The following is a 15,572-nucleotide window of genomic DNA, read 5'->3' as shown; positions in this document are numbered from 1 at the left end:
ATTTGGATGCATGTGTTTCCTATGGGTTCTTCAGTTTACTGACACATCCCAAAAGTCATGCTGCAGGTGGATTGGACACTCTAAATTAGCCCTAGGTATGTGGAGTGTGTGTGTGTGTGTGTGTGTGTGTGTGTGTGTGTGTGTGTGTGTGTGTGTGTGTGTGTGTGTGTGTGTGTGTGTGTGTGTGTGTTTTTGCTTTCTGTGGAAGGGTGGGCACCAGGCCGGCAACTCAACACAGTAAAACTTCACTACAAAGTGTTCTGAGAACCATTGTTTCACTGTTGTGACCCCTAATGGGAAAAGCTGAAAGGAGAAGAAGAAGAAGAAGATATATGGTTTACTATCAAAATGTGGAATGGCACTTATGCAAAACTGGAATGGATGAATGCGTCTTTTCCAGTTTGCATAATGTCATTCTGAAAATGTTCGAATGCACATTAGTGAATGGTAGTGTACATTCGCTAACGTGCATTTGATGTTCTGATAACAGATTGCACTAGAGTGCAGATTGGGAAATTTACCCTTTTCCTCACTGTAGTGCAATCTTGGAGTTGAATATATAATTTGTAGGGGGTGTGGAGGGCACAGCCCCTTCAAGGGGGGTGCAGAGGGGCTTCCCCTCCTGCAAAACTGGAAACACTTGTGCTGTAGATGTACAATTCATATGGCAGCTTCATTAGAAATGTCTGAGGGTCACAAATGTCTGAGGGTCTGACATCACCTCCTGACATTTTGAATTTAGTCAAATTGAATGCGGACACCATGGTGATGATTTTCGACATTCTGTTAAAGTAACATTGCTAAATTCGGAATGTCAGTTCGATCATGTAAGTAGATTTTTTTTTTTTTATTATTTTCAACTTTTTGATAGTAAACCTATATATATGGGTCTTCTTCAAAGAACTGAAATTTCACAACATTGAACCTCTGATCATTGAAGACCAGATGATCAATGTTGTGAAACATCAAACACTGTGAATGGAGATCACTATACAGTGTGGAACGAGAAATTTACCATTCTCTTCACTGTAGTGTGATCTCGGAGTTGGTACATTTAAGTAGGGGGGGGGGGGTGAGCCAAGTCTCCATGGAGGACAATACTTCTTGCATTATCTGTTGGAAATGTGACAGGTTATTAGACATATGTATAAACTTAGAGTCATCAGCATATTGGATTAATAGGGCTTGATAAGAGCAGTGTGGAAGTCATTTATGAAAATAGTGAAAAAGAGGGGTCCGGAATGGATCCTTGCAGGATGTCTGTAAGATTTATTACACAATCTTTTGTTTCATATGTGACAACACATTTCAATCAAACTGATAACCTTGGAAGCTTATTTAGTTTCCAAAGCCTGCCAAGTTACTTTGTCTGTCACCATCACCGAATGATGTCACATGTTTTGCTTTTATTACCACTTCCTCAGACCATGTTTTTGGTACATAGTCAATGACATATGAGAGCTGAAATATATCATGAGATTATACTACCTTTTAGTTCAATTGACCTTATGGATTCAGATGTACTCCGTTACACTTTCCTTAGACAACATTTCTGTGAAGGTCAGGATTAGAAAATGATCTAGTTTATGTTAATCTTGTTCTGATTTTGTTAAAGTGACTTTTTGTTGAAGAATTATGACCAGTGACTACAAGATAAGACATACACCTTGCTCTTGGTTATGACATGGATACATTTTGGAAGATAAGAATACCTCTCTTGGTGCAAATCATAGGGTGGGATCCAGAAAAGTCTTACACTAAACTATTCTGAGAATCTGGTGCAATTAAAGTGATCGTATAATGTTTTTGAAATATTTAAAGGGACAATGTAACAAACAGAGATCATGTGTAATACACATATGAACCTGCAAAATTCACTACACAGATTTATGGATAAGGCACTAGTGCAGTGTATGCTGGCTTTGCTTACATTATGGTTATAAAGACACGCACACATCTATCTATAATCTATCAATCTGTCTATGTATCTATCAATATGCATGCTTTTGGGTGTATGTGTAATATGCACAGAGACAATTACAATATGTATATAAAGAGATAGAAAACATAATCTAAAGGAAATTAACAGTGATTCCTTTTCCTTGCAGCCACTGAGATATGAAACTACTTGTGGATGGGGTGGCTATGCAGCATACTGTCATGGGCATTTGTGGACAGTAAACAGCTCTTCATGATAAGAATGTAACATACCTGTGGACAAAATTCATGTGTAGAAAAATATATAGGAGTGTTCAGAAATGTTGCCCAGAACAAATATTATAGTGGCAATATTGTCATCTACATAGAATGATTTCCAAAGGAAGCTTCACAAATGCAATATTGTAATATACAGCTAGTATCTTCCATGCAAGTCTTCAACTTCACCACACACATAGCAGGTGCACTGCAGTTATGTACATATTAAACATAGACCTGAAAGTATGATGTGACATAAAATGTGTGGCCATATGAGGATGTGCACTGGCATGCACCTGAACCACACGGTTTAATCAGTTATACCATGTGTATGGATGCAAAGATTTTAGTTCCTCTAAATGATTTACCCCCAAGCAAATAATAAACAAAAAAACAGAGTAGTAGTAATATACAATGATGGGGTGTTCAGCTCAGAAAGGCTTGACCTAAATAATGTACTTACCTTGATTTCGCTGTTTTTTATGATCCTGGCAGTGCACTATGAGGGAAGGATTGGAGAAAAGTATATCACATTGAAAGACAAAAGATACCTTAGAAACCATCACAAAATTGCAGCACACTACTGCAACAAACATTGTTGAAATGAAAATGACAGTTACAGACCACAATCAACTGCTGACTGTCATTCAGCAAACCTTACACCAACAGCAACAGGATATAAAGGAACAGCACTTGGAGGTGGTTGGCTTCCTACTTATTTTATTGTTTTTTTTTTCTTGTTCACCTTTTCATTTGTGGCAATAGTAAGATGGTTAATGTCTAAGAACTGAATATAGGAGAGGGTGCAATTATTGCAGTTGTCACAGGGGGTGCTGGAATACATATTTACTAGGACTAAATTCCTATCATTACAAACTGGGAGAATTCTTAGTTTGTGCCGAGCCCATTAGCAATATTATTTTGGTTGTGTCAACAGCACTCTAATAGCAGTAACCTTACTTTCTATTTTCTATTTTAGTACTCTCTGTGTGTTACTGTACATGGTACATACTAGATGTCTTGTGTTTTCATGTACCACCCAGTGACTAAAAATTACCTACACTGTCTAACCATGTTACCCTTAGTGTACTTATCTTGGAGTGTAAAAGGGATATTAGCAGGATACAAATCTGAATCTGTAATTGTTTGGGTATCTAGATACAAACCAAAATTAGAAAGCACCATGACAGGGAATATAGGCTATTAAAGTTATGGAAAGGATACATATATTGTGGTGACACAAACTCTGCAATAGATGGGGAAGCACCCTTACTAGCTAGATCTTTTAAAAACAACATGCTTACACTACAAAAAACATTAGCAGTAGATGGATGATGATAACATTTCAATGGCAAAATCTCTCATTTTGGGTTACTAATATGTATAGCCCTAATAATGACTAAATACATATGTGGTTAAGAGTTGCTAAACGAAGTGGAGGAGCATATATCTGATTATGATCAAATAATACTGGGGGTTGACTTTAATGCAGTTTAGGATGAACAGGTAGATAGAATCTCTAAAGGTATTAACAGGACACCCAAAGTAAGTAACCTACTGAAAGAAATGTATCAAATGTAGAATCTTAAGGATAACTTGAGATGTTTTAATCCTTTAGATACACATACCATAGTTACACTGCAGGGACAGCAAGTAGAACTGATATGTTTGTAACCTTACAGACTCTTAATAAAACAGTGAGTTTAAAATCATCCCAGCTAACATGTCAAACCATAATGTTATATGTATGTCTACTGACCTTTCCATATTTCTTGTGATTAATTCTTCATGGAAGATGGACCTTCTTTGGCTCAGACATAGAAATAAATATCTCATCATGGGTGAAAGCTTTTTTTAACAACAGCAGACCAGAATTACATAAAATTGAGTCAGGAATGGTTACAATTTAAGTTACAACTTGCTGCATGATGTAAGCAAATTGCAAAGGCCAGTAAGCTTTTGACCAGTAAGTATCTAGCAGAGCTGGATGATCATATTACCTGTACATAAACACATGAAAATTGTCATTTCACTGATAATCTAGTCCACACCACAGGCAGAATTAGCAGGGACAAAAGACACAGATGAGGATTCTGAGAAAGAATCAGCAGCTGTGGATGATCCTGGCAAACGAAGAAGTGCACAATATGCTATGGCCCTGGCTAAGAGGTGGAGCATAGATCTCACACACACACACACACACACACACACACACACACACACACACACACACACACACACACATGCACACACTCTATCTACCAAAGCAAACCCATGTGAAAATAACACCCACATGCATGCAGATATTATCATCCACATCGGTACATGAGCAAACATTCTTACAGAACTATAAAAAACAGAAATATAACATTAATACGCAAGATACAAACTAGGGAATCTGTCATCCAACTGATTAACTTGAGAAATTTATACTGACCAATCACATATGCTTGGCCTGTCCAATACTGTGCATCACGCATAAAAATTGTCCATCTTCGACACCGCAACAGTGACCAGAGCAATCTTAGCATCATTTGCACAAGGTGCAGAGCAGGCGTTAATTCATAACTACAATGACTGCATTACTAAGAATGCTACTAAAATACAAGTAGGATCACAACTGATATAATATTAATTTGAACTTGAGCAGAATAAAAAGTGCAAATCAAAACAATACCTTTGATTAAAACAAGCATCTGACTAAGCAAACATTAACTATCCACTCTATGCATCAGACATAGGCAAACCTAAGTCACAAAGAAGTGTACAAAGTGCAGGGTACAGTCATCATCACTTGCAAAGGGTGGGGTATGGGGGTTACAAAAGGGCAAGCCTGACACCAAAGAAGAGTGTGTGTGTGTGTGTGTGTGTGTGTGTGTGTGTGTGTGTGTGTGTGTGTGTGTGTGTGTGTGTGTGTGTAAGAGAGGGCTAACAGCAAGTATGTATTCAGGGCCAGGAGCAACAGATGTGAGTCATTCAATATTAATGATTTATATACAAATGAGTGTGTAAGGTGGCATGAACAAGATCAAGGAACAACAAGGAACTCAATCACAGCACTTGTGCTAGCTCTACATGCTAGCAACCTGGACAGGTGTGAACTATGCATGGTAGAGTATTCAGTTCACCACCACCATCACCCCAACTATGTGAACTATCTCTGCAAGGTGTTGCACTACTAGGTCCATGATGCTGGCTAGAAACTGGGATGCTACCACAATGTGAATAATGTCTGCTGGACTAGTTCTACCCACATCTATGTCCACATCTATGGCCATGTGGTCTGTCATTTCTGGGTATGGACATCTCAATCACTGATGGAGCACTGCAAGTAGTGCCACTACAGGAGTGAGATTTGGCATGGCTATGTCAGCTAATACCTGAATGGTGTAGCATAGGCCCCACTGGCTGGGGGGCCTGACCACAGCATTAATTTAATTAAAATTAAAAAAGTAAAAATTTCATATGAGTTTTTACTGATTTGTTACATCTGTGTGTGTGTGTGTGTGTGTGTGTGTGTGTGTGTGTGTGTGTGTGTGTGTGTGTGTGTGTAATCCACTTGTTAGAAGGGGCACTTTAGTTAATGAACATGCTCAGACTCAAACCCTGTACCCTATATATAGGTGGCAAGATCCTTAATCCAGTTAGCTAAAATGTTCTGAAATGAGTACTTTTTCATTTATTGGTTCATACATTTTGTTTCACTGCTTAATGAAAAAAATGTTCAAAAGTACAGATTTAAAATCCACTCAAATAAATGTTGCTGTTTTAACAAGAAATACATGAAATCAGGAAGGTGACTCAAATAACACATGCACTTAGGCATGGTCCTAAACATTTTCAGAGGGCCCATGGTTTGAAAATACCCCAGGGATCAAGGTATACTTAATCCACCACTGGTTGAGTGTGTTTTCAATGTATATGAGTTCCAGTGGATTTTAAATGACTGTGCGATTCAATGCATTTTCAGTGAATGTAAGCTTCAAGGGATGAGACATTTACTGTTGCTAATACTGTCTGTTTTCAATGTTCAACTGTTTTGTTGACCACCAGTGTTTGTGCTATAAAATTTGCAAGCAAACAATGTTAGGAGTGTAACATGTAATAAATTCATCTTTGGTGCCTAAGGTTGTGGTTGGTGCCTAAGGTTGTGGGTTCTACTCCACGCAATGTAGACAGATGGCTGAGACAGCAGTGCAGTATAAGACAGGTGCTGCACTCCTGAGTGTGTTATCCTTTGAATGAGATGTTAAACCCGGGCCCCATCTGCCTGCATTGGTAATTGGAGCTCCAAGATCTTTTCTCTGAGCTAACAAAAAGAGTAGGGGTCTTTTATTTAACACAACATAAAGACATTATTTATATATTTACAAAATGTACATATTTACAGGCACATATTTACACATTTCTATTTTTTTTTACTATTTATCATTTTTCTTACAACTTCCTCATTATTAATATTCCATAATTGTCCTCCACTTCTTCTTCCACAATCATAATCTAATTTTTCGTAATATATCTGACAAAATACATTTTCCATAAAACAAACATATTGTTACATAGCACTGTTGTGATTTTACAGGGTTAGGATGCTAGCTCGGCACTCAACCATCATCTGAAGGTATATCATACACTCATGCACAGACTCACACCTTGGGCCAATTTAGTGTCTCCAATCCAACTACTGCATGTCTTTGGAAGGTGGGAGGAAACTGAAGCACCCAGAGGAAACCCACGCAAATGCAGGGAAGACATCCAGACTCCACACAGAAGGCACCCCAGCCAAGGGTTGAACAGGAGAACCTCTTGCTGTGAGATGATAATGCTAAAAACTGGACCACTGCACTGCCCTTATGTCACTTCTTCTTCTTCTTTCGGCTTTTCCCAGTTAGGGGTCGCCACAGCAGATCACCTGTCCGCTCATGATTGGCAGTGTAGTTTTACAGTGTCGAGTTGCCAGCCCAGCACCGAACCGTCCACAGAAGGCAAACACACACACCACTCACACCTGGGGTCAATTTAGAGTGTTCAATCCACCTACAGCATGTCTTTGGGATGTGTGAGGAAACCGGAGCACCCAGAGGAAACCCACGCGACCACAGGGAGAACATGCAAACTCCGCACAGAAGGCACCCCAGCCGAGGATCAAACCGGAGAACCTCTTGCTGTGAGATGATAATGCTAAACACTGGATGACTGCCCTGCCCTTATGTCACTAATATTCTGAAAAAAAAAATTCTAAACACAACTTTTTCCAGAGATTCCCCACTCTTTTATATTTCAAAAACATACCCTGTTGTCTCTTCCTCACCACAAAATAAACACATACTCTTTCAGCTTTCATTTTATATGGCATATTCACCTTTACTGGTAATTTCTTTATTACCAGTCTCCTTAGGAAATCCTAACATTCTATTATCTTGGTACACCACTTTTTCCATACTTTAATGTCTTTAATCTCATCTTCTGATAAATTTTCCCATGGATTTACATAATAAAATGGTTTCATCATATTATTAGTCTACTTCCTTCTATCTTTCTCTATATCATCAGTTTTTATTTTCCATGTTAGTATTTTTCCTCGATAATTTCTAATTTCTTCCTTTACATATTCTCTTTCTCTTTTTCTTATTCTCATCATCTCCCATAACTTTTTGTACTTATATTTAAACATTCCTTTAACTACTTTAATACTCTAGACTGCAACCCTAATCCCTTTTCATGGTTCACTCACATACAACACTCCTCTATTCACTGAGTTTAATCTTGAATCCAATATGAAAGAAAACCCCGATTGCACAATTTTTTTTTCATATTTTTCTGAGATCATATAAACTTTTGACATATATCCTATTTTCCCATTAATACAGAATTCATCAGATAACCTTTTTTTCTGAATGCAAATTCAATATATTATTGATAGAAGAGATATTTCTTTCATTTCTTTTATGATACCCTTCCATTGCATCATAACTACATAATTTTTTCCCAAATTTTATTTCTACCAAAGACATTTCATTCATTGAAAAATACACACCCCCAGTTTTGATCACATCACCCAAACCCTTACTTTTATCTTTATTCAGCATCACTCCCACTTCCTTCAAACTTCCTTTAAGACAAACCTACACATCCCTCATCCATATTTCATTCTTACCAACTACAACTATATTGTTTGTGTACGTACAAACTACTAGAATCACCACATTCTTTTGCATCACATCTCTATCATCTTTCATTTTATAAACTACTTCACTCACTGTTGCATTCATTACCAATGCATACAAATTCCACTCACATGACATCCTTGTCTTATACCACACTTCATGCATATTTCTTTACTCAGTAACCCATTCAGTAGCACTCTCGTTCTATTATTTTGATATGCAGACATACACACTCTACTAATTCTTTTTTCTATTCCACACTTCTCCATAACATCACACAAAGCATAATTTTCTACTGTATCATATACCTTGCTGATATCACTGTTATAAGTTTACCTTGCTGATATCACTATTGTAAGTTTCACATCCTGCCTTTACTATATCATTCACAATTTCTCTCACTACCAATAACAATCCTTGACATCCCTTCTCTTTTATCTAATATCATTCCGTGAATATCAACTGGCTATCTATCACTAATGACAGCTCAAAAATCAACATTAATTTATATGGCTTTTCTCAGCTTATCCCCCACCCAACCCATTCTAACAATTCTAATACCTCTCATACCCTAATAGACTGGATACTAGTATCCCAACCTTTGAAATACCACAACCACAAACCTTACCAGACTGTCTAAGTGACCACTCTCCAGTAAAGGTTACTAGGTTCTCTCCCCAATTGTCTAAGCCACTCAGATACATGACCTGTCACAAACTATCAAACTTTAACCCTAACACACTTAACACCCTCCTCTCAAAAGTTAACTGGGATGTTCTAAAATAACTCCCCTTAGAAGAAGCTGTCCTTCGCTTCAACTCTATCTTTCTCAACATACTAGACTCTCTAGCTCCCACTTGTACTATATGCATCAAATCTACAGTGTCACCCTGGCTGTCCAAAACTACTCTCAACCTTATGAAAAATAGAGATAAGCTTTGGAAAATCTGGTCCCAAACTAAACTTCCTAAAGATCTGCAAAAATACAGAGAAGCAAGGAACTTAACAAAGAAATATATAAACAAAGACAAAAAGGAATTTTACTATAACCCTCCTACTGCACTAAAAAACAACTCAGAAAAATTCTGGCACTCAACTAACCAAATATTCCACCCAGGCAATCCCTCTCCCCCTAACCCATCCCCAGACAAAACCTCACTAGAAATTGCCTCCCTATTTAACTCATACTTTATTGACAACATATCCAAGTTATTAAAGTCTAATACTCCATCTACTTCAAATCCTCCTGTCACTAATCCTCCTTCAACCTCACCTCCCTCCAACTCCTTCTCTCTCAAACCAATGCCAACTTCCTTTATCAAGTCTTAACTATCCAACTTAAAACCCTGCTCCCATCTACAGATAAAATGCCTCCTAACTTTCTCCAACTTGCATCAGAGTCTCTTGCCCTACCAGTATCGATTCTAATTAATTGCTCTATTGCAGAAGGAGAAGTCCCAGCCATATGGAAGCAGTTTCATACCCTGCCTACACACAAAGATGGCAACTCCTCTGATATCTCTAATTTCCATCCAATTGACATCCTGTCCCCTCGTTCCAAAATCTTCGAAAAATGTGTTCACAAGCAGGTCATGCAATATCGTACTAGGCATAACCTTCTAACTCCTACTCAACATGGACCTAGACCTAGACACAGCACTACCACAGCACTTCTATCCTTTCTCCACACCGTCTCTCTTATCAGGGACAACCACAAGTTGGTTTCTTGCCTATTTCTGGATATGTCCAAAGCATTTGATGCTGCATCTCACCCTCTTCTCTTAAACAAATCACAAGAACTAAATTTCTCACCCGAAGCAGTTTCATGGTTCTCTAGCTACCTCTCCAATTGCTTTATTTTAGGGCCTTTACTCTTCAATATTTTCACTAACAATCTCTACTCTGCCTCCCCCTTGACTTCTCTAGTTCAATATGCTAATAACTCTACCATCACTACAATTGCCAGCTCCATCTCTGACCTACATTCTGCCACCCAAACTGCCTTTAACTCAATAGAATCCTGGCTTACTGACAATCAACTCATACTCAATCCAAAAAAAAAAAAAAAACTGCTACTGTTTCTCCCAAAAAATCTATCCTATATCAAATCTACCTTCTCCATACTATCTCTTAACAACACCTCCATACAAGTAGAATCCTGCACCAAACTCTTAGGAATAACCATAGATGATCAATTGAAGTTTGACATACATATCAGTAACTGTATCAAAAAAGCCCATCAAAAACTAGGACTACTTTACAGATCAAGGAAATTTCTTTCCTCTGACGCCAGGATTACACTCGATCAATCATACCTCCTAACCAGTCATATGTATGGCTCCCAGATCCTTACTAATCTTGACTCTACCCTTCTGACCAAGCTTGAAACCTCCTATAATAAAATAGCACATTTTGCAGCAAATCAAAACTATAAATCCCATCATTGCATCTCATTAAAACAAATGGACTGGTTAGAACTACCTCACCATCCAGAACTCTCTCAACTCTCCATTATTCACTCTATCCTTTACTTGCCTTCTTTCTGCCCAGCACTTGCTCCACTAATTTCTTATTACTCTCCCTCCAGACAACTTAGAAGCTCTAATCAAAACTTACTCCAAATCTGTAAACCCAAAACTAAAACTGGATGTAAACTGTATAGCTATCAGCCATCAATGTCCTGGAATAAACTACCTCAAGAAGTATGGTCCCTTACTAACACAAAATTATTCAAAGCAGCATTAAAAGGCCACCTCAGAAATCATTGGTACTGCCACTGTACTCAGCCACCATAAAATATATACATATTTTCCTTCTTTCTCCCTCTTCAATTCTACCATACTATTCCACTGTACATCCCTACATTCCCTTACAATATAAAGCCTTTATTCTAAACTACTGTTTAATCAAATTGTATCGTAAAGACTGTAAGTCGTCTACTTTTTCTGTTGTGATTGTACTGTATAGACTGTTTTAGAGTTCTTTATTTTTGTTTCATTGCTTACACTATTTGTTAGAATAAGCTGTAGCATATTAATACTTGACTGCTGTATTATTTTTATCTTATTTTACTTGTATTAAATGGAGCTTTTCTCACCAGGTCACTGCTGAAAAAGGGCACCTGCCCAGCCAGTCTAATCCGGTCAACAAATGTAAAATAAAAATAAATAAATAAATAAATAAATATATCCCTCATCCTTCCTGTCATTTTTCTCTGTATTATTCTCATAAAAATTGTAAAATATGTTTTTTTAGTGTGATGGGTCTCCATTTTTTTATTTCATTCTTCTCATCTTTCTTCCATATACATTTTAATATCTTGCTGCATAACTCTTCATAAAAAAAACTTCCTTCAACCATTCATTCAGTATAGTTACAAAATACTGTCATTTCATCACCAATCAATTAATTTCTTTTGCATTCCATATTCTATACCATCTGGGCCTGATACTGAATAAACATTTACTTTCCAAAATGCTTCATACAATTCACTAATAATAAATTTCTTTTTCAAATTATTCCTTAACTTGTTCTGAATTTTGTTTAATTTCCATTCTCTCACATGTTCCTGCTTATACATATTTTCCATATGCTGTACTACTACACTCATCATTCTCCCTGATTTTTAGCTCTCCTTTTACATTTTTCATTCCTCTCATTATATTAATATTCTCCTTAACTATTTTACCCAAAGATACAGATACCTCATTCTTTCTCTCTTGTAAATAATATATCTGCCTAAATAGTAATACCTTATTTTTCCCAATGTCTTTTATAGGCTTCTTTTTCTATATCATAATGCTCTCTTGTGTTATTTGTTACATTCTCTAATACATTTCTATACATTTTTCCATAATTCACTTTCTTACATCATCCTTCCATTGAAAAAAAAAACACTTTTTATGCTACTTTTAAAATTCAATCTACCATTTAGACTAGTTTTTACAGAAGTTCTCCGTGCTTATATACTCCTTCCATAACTGCAATACTTCTCACTCTCCAATTTCATCCCATAATTTCTCATTTATTTTGTATTCCCTTTCCTATTTGAATATGCTCTGTACCTCCATCCATGTTGCTAAATGGTCTGAAAAACACATCACAGCTGTATTGTCATCTGCTATTCCCAAACTTTCCGATAATACAAAACAATTTTAGATCCAAGTGCCCCTTCTATAAATCCATTGACTTTTGCTTCATGCAGGTAATTAACCACATGTTATCACTTCTTGTATTTTTTACATATTTCCCTTTCTTTTTACATTTTTGAGTTAAATCACAAAGTCCTCTGCAATTATAATTTTCATATTAACCACCACAAAATCTAATATTTCATTAAACAGATTATTTTTCCTAGATACTTTTATATGTATATAATTCTGCAATTCTATAAACATGTTCTGTCCATCTCACATCCACAATGGTTAACCTTCCCATCCTTACTAATGTTATATTTAGTATTTTTATACAACACAGACACTCTAGAACAACATTCACTTCCTATCTTCCATATTATATTTCCACCCCACTATTTTACTCTCTGCAGTCTTTCTTCACTTTTCCGGAATCTTACATCCTCTAACAGCCATATTCCATTTAGGGCACCATTCCACTATCTATATCATTCTTGCAGTGTCAATAATACTGCTCACATATACTGAAAGTCCTCTAAAACTGCTGGTTTTCCTTAATTTTTATGTTTAGAAACAGAGCACAAAGGATTTGTCCAGATAAAATCACTTTAGCTAGCAGATCTAGCATACTTTCTTTCTGATACTGTCCCTGGGGGAGGAATGAAGACACCTTGTTGAAATTTCAAGTGGTTTATTCAGTTAAGTAGGTAGATGGATGCGTGTTCTTGGTTTAATGCTTTTTTTCACATTTCAAAACAGTATCCAACCTCCATTCTCCATTCTATAAGTTTCTGTCTTCTGTCTGTGTATCAGTAGGTGCTATGTAACATATGTGTATGGCTTTTATGGAAGCAAAGGCAAGTTTCACCAGGGTCTTGGAAGAGATAGTCAGAGTACTGCATGTCATGAATTTTGATGTACAAGACTGCTTGACTTGTATGAATTACTCCTTGGAGTGGATGAATGACACACTAGATCACGCAGTGTCTGTAATGGAATGTTTGCTGGGGGAGGTCAGCATCTATGTGTCCAGTCAATACATCCAGAGCTGGATCATGGTCAAATGGGTCCTTAGGCAGGATAACAGAATACCCCCCATAGCCATTCCGGTCTACCATTACTTGTCTCTTTAATCCCCATTTACCATAAATACTGTTAAAGCTGTCAGCATGTATACTATTTTATTCTTTACTTTTGAAATGAAGAGAAAGATGTGGATTTAATTTAAAACTTTTATTTATCCTTTGTTGACCAAGTTAGTCCCACTAGGCTAGTAGCCTCTTTTCAGGAAATACCTGAAGCTGTATTTATACTACTAGGTGAAATCTGGCTAGGGCATTGGTGAACTTTTCATTCTCTTTTGAGCTGCTATATAGTGCTAAAGGGCTCCTACAACAACAAGAAAGAAGACTAAGTGAAGCGGAAGTAGCAACATGGAGTAGGAGAGAAAAGCTATGCTGAGTGTGGAGGTGTAAAGTCAGAATATGGAAAAAAATTGTTTGATATGGAGCTTTGGAATGTAAACAAATATTCCTGTGTGATGGCTATTACAATTGAGCATCATTTAGCTGTTTCCACAGAGAAGGAAGTAAGCAAGTCTAATGAAGTGGTGCAGATAACAGAACTAGTGTCAGAAGGGCTTGCAGATGATGTTCTGTTAAAAATAACCAAGTAGGATGCTCCAGTTCTGCTGTTTCATGAAGTAAGATGAGAGAGAACTTTTTTGAAAGTGCTTAAGATGGCTATGTGGAAAATCAGGTGATACTGAAGCAGAGAATGCAGCAGTTAAAATTTATGCAGCAGTGACAGAAGATAAAACAGGAATGCAGCAACAAATTGAGAAGGTTCTGGTTTTGTGTCAGCAGACAACACAGTAATGAAAACATATGCAGCAGTGACAGCAGACAAAAATAGGAGAGCAGGAATAAAATGTAAGCAAAACTATTTTAAATTCATTAACATCTATGTGGTGTGGAATATCACACCTCTTACAGCCCACATGCATCCATGCATTCCAGAACATTTTCTGAAAAATTACTTGCCCTGAGAAAAATTGGCCGTTCGGAATTGCATGTCTTCATTATTTTCGACTTAGCATTCTGACATTTGGTGTTGTGGGATTCTTATATACTTCTATATTATATACTGTATATATATATATATATTATATATATATATTATATATATATATATATATATATATATATATATATATATTATATATATATATATATATATATATATATATATATATATATATATATATATATATATATATATATATATATATATATATATATATATATATGTATGTATGTGTGTGTGTGTGTGTGTGTGTGTGAAGCTGAGACTGGCAAAAATGCAAATAAGTGCAGGCATCACTAAAAATATGTTATAACTGATCTATATGAATGCACACAAGTAATACCTAACTGCAGTCCCCCCTCCACCCAAATGACAGCCCTCAACAGAAATTTAGAACTGTGTTACTCCAGAATACATGCCAATAATACCAATTAACCAAGTGTAGAAAATGATAATTTTACCAAAACATTTGCTTTCTATAATCAGACATCTGATAGCAATGCTAAGGACATGTCAAGGCAGAAAAACTTTTGTATGTAATATAACTCAATGTTGAGTGAAAAGCTGGGTGGAAAACGAATCAAGCTGCAAAACATGAACTAAGAATTGTTACACTCAGTGTAGGTTTATTGACACGACAGAGTTTGGAAGTGGATGATATCATGGTAAGGAAGATGCTGGACATCCTAAGTATCCAATCTACAAGATGGAAGGGCAGTGCAGTAAAGCCACTTGGCCTGAGATTAATAGTCAGCTTCTCAGGAGGAGGTGGACAGTCTATGAATGGTGTGGGAACTGTGGTGAGGGTAAGGCTTCAGAAGGCAGTGAGGCATGTCATCAGAATTAGTGACAGACACATGGCAATCAGACTCCAACATAATCTCTCTCTATGCCCCACAGTAGGGTTGTGATAGTAGAAAAAAAGAGTTCATTCAGACAGCAGTTGCATGACCTACTAGAGAAAGCAGGACAACATGAAATGATGATAATA

This window comes from Protopterus annectens, chromosome 5.part0, assembly GCF_019279795.1.
Source record: "Protopterus annectens isolate FY-2018-M chromosome 5.part0, PAN1.0, whole genome shotgun sequence".
NCBI classification, from domain to species: Eukaryota; Metazoa; Chordata; order Ceratodontiformes; family Protopteridae; genus Protopterus; species Protopterus annectens.
This window is presented reverse-complemented; position numbering follows the sequence as displayed.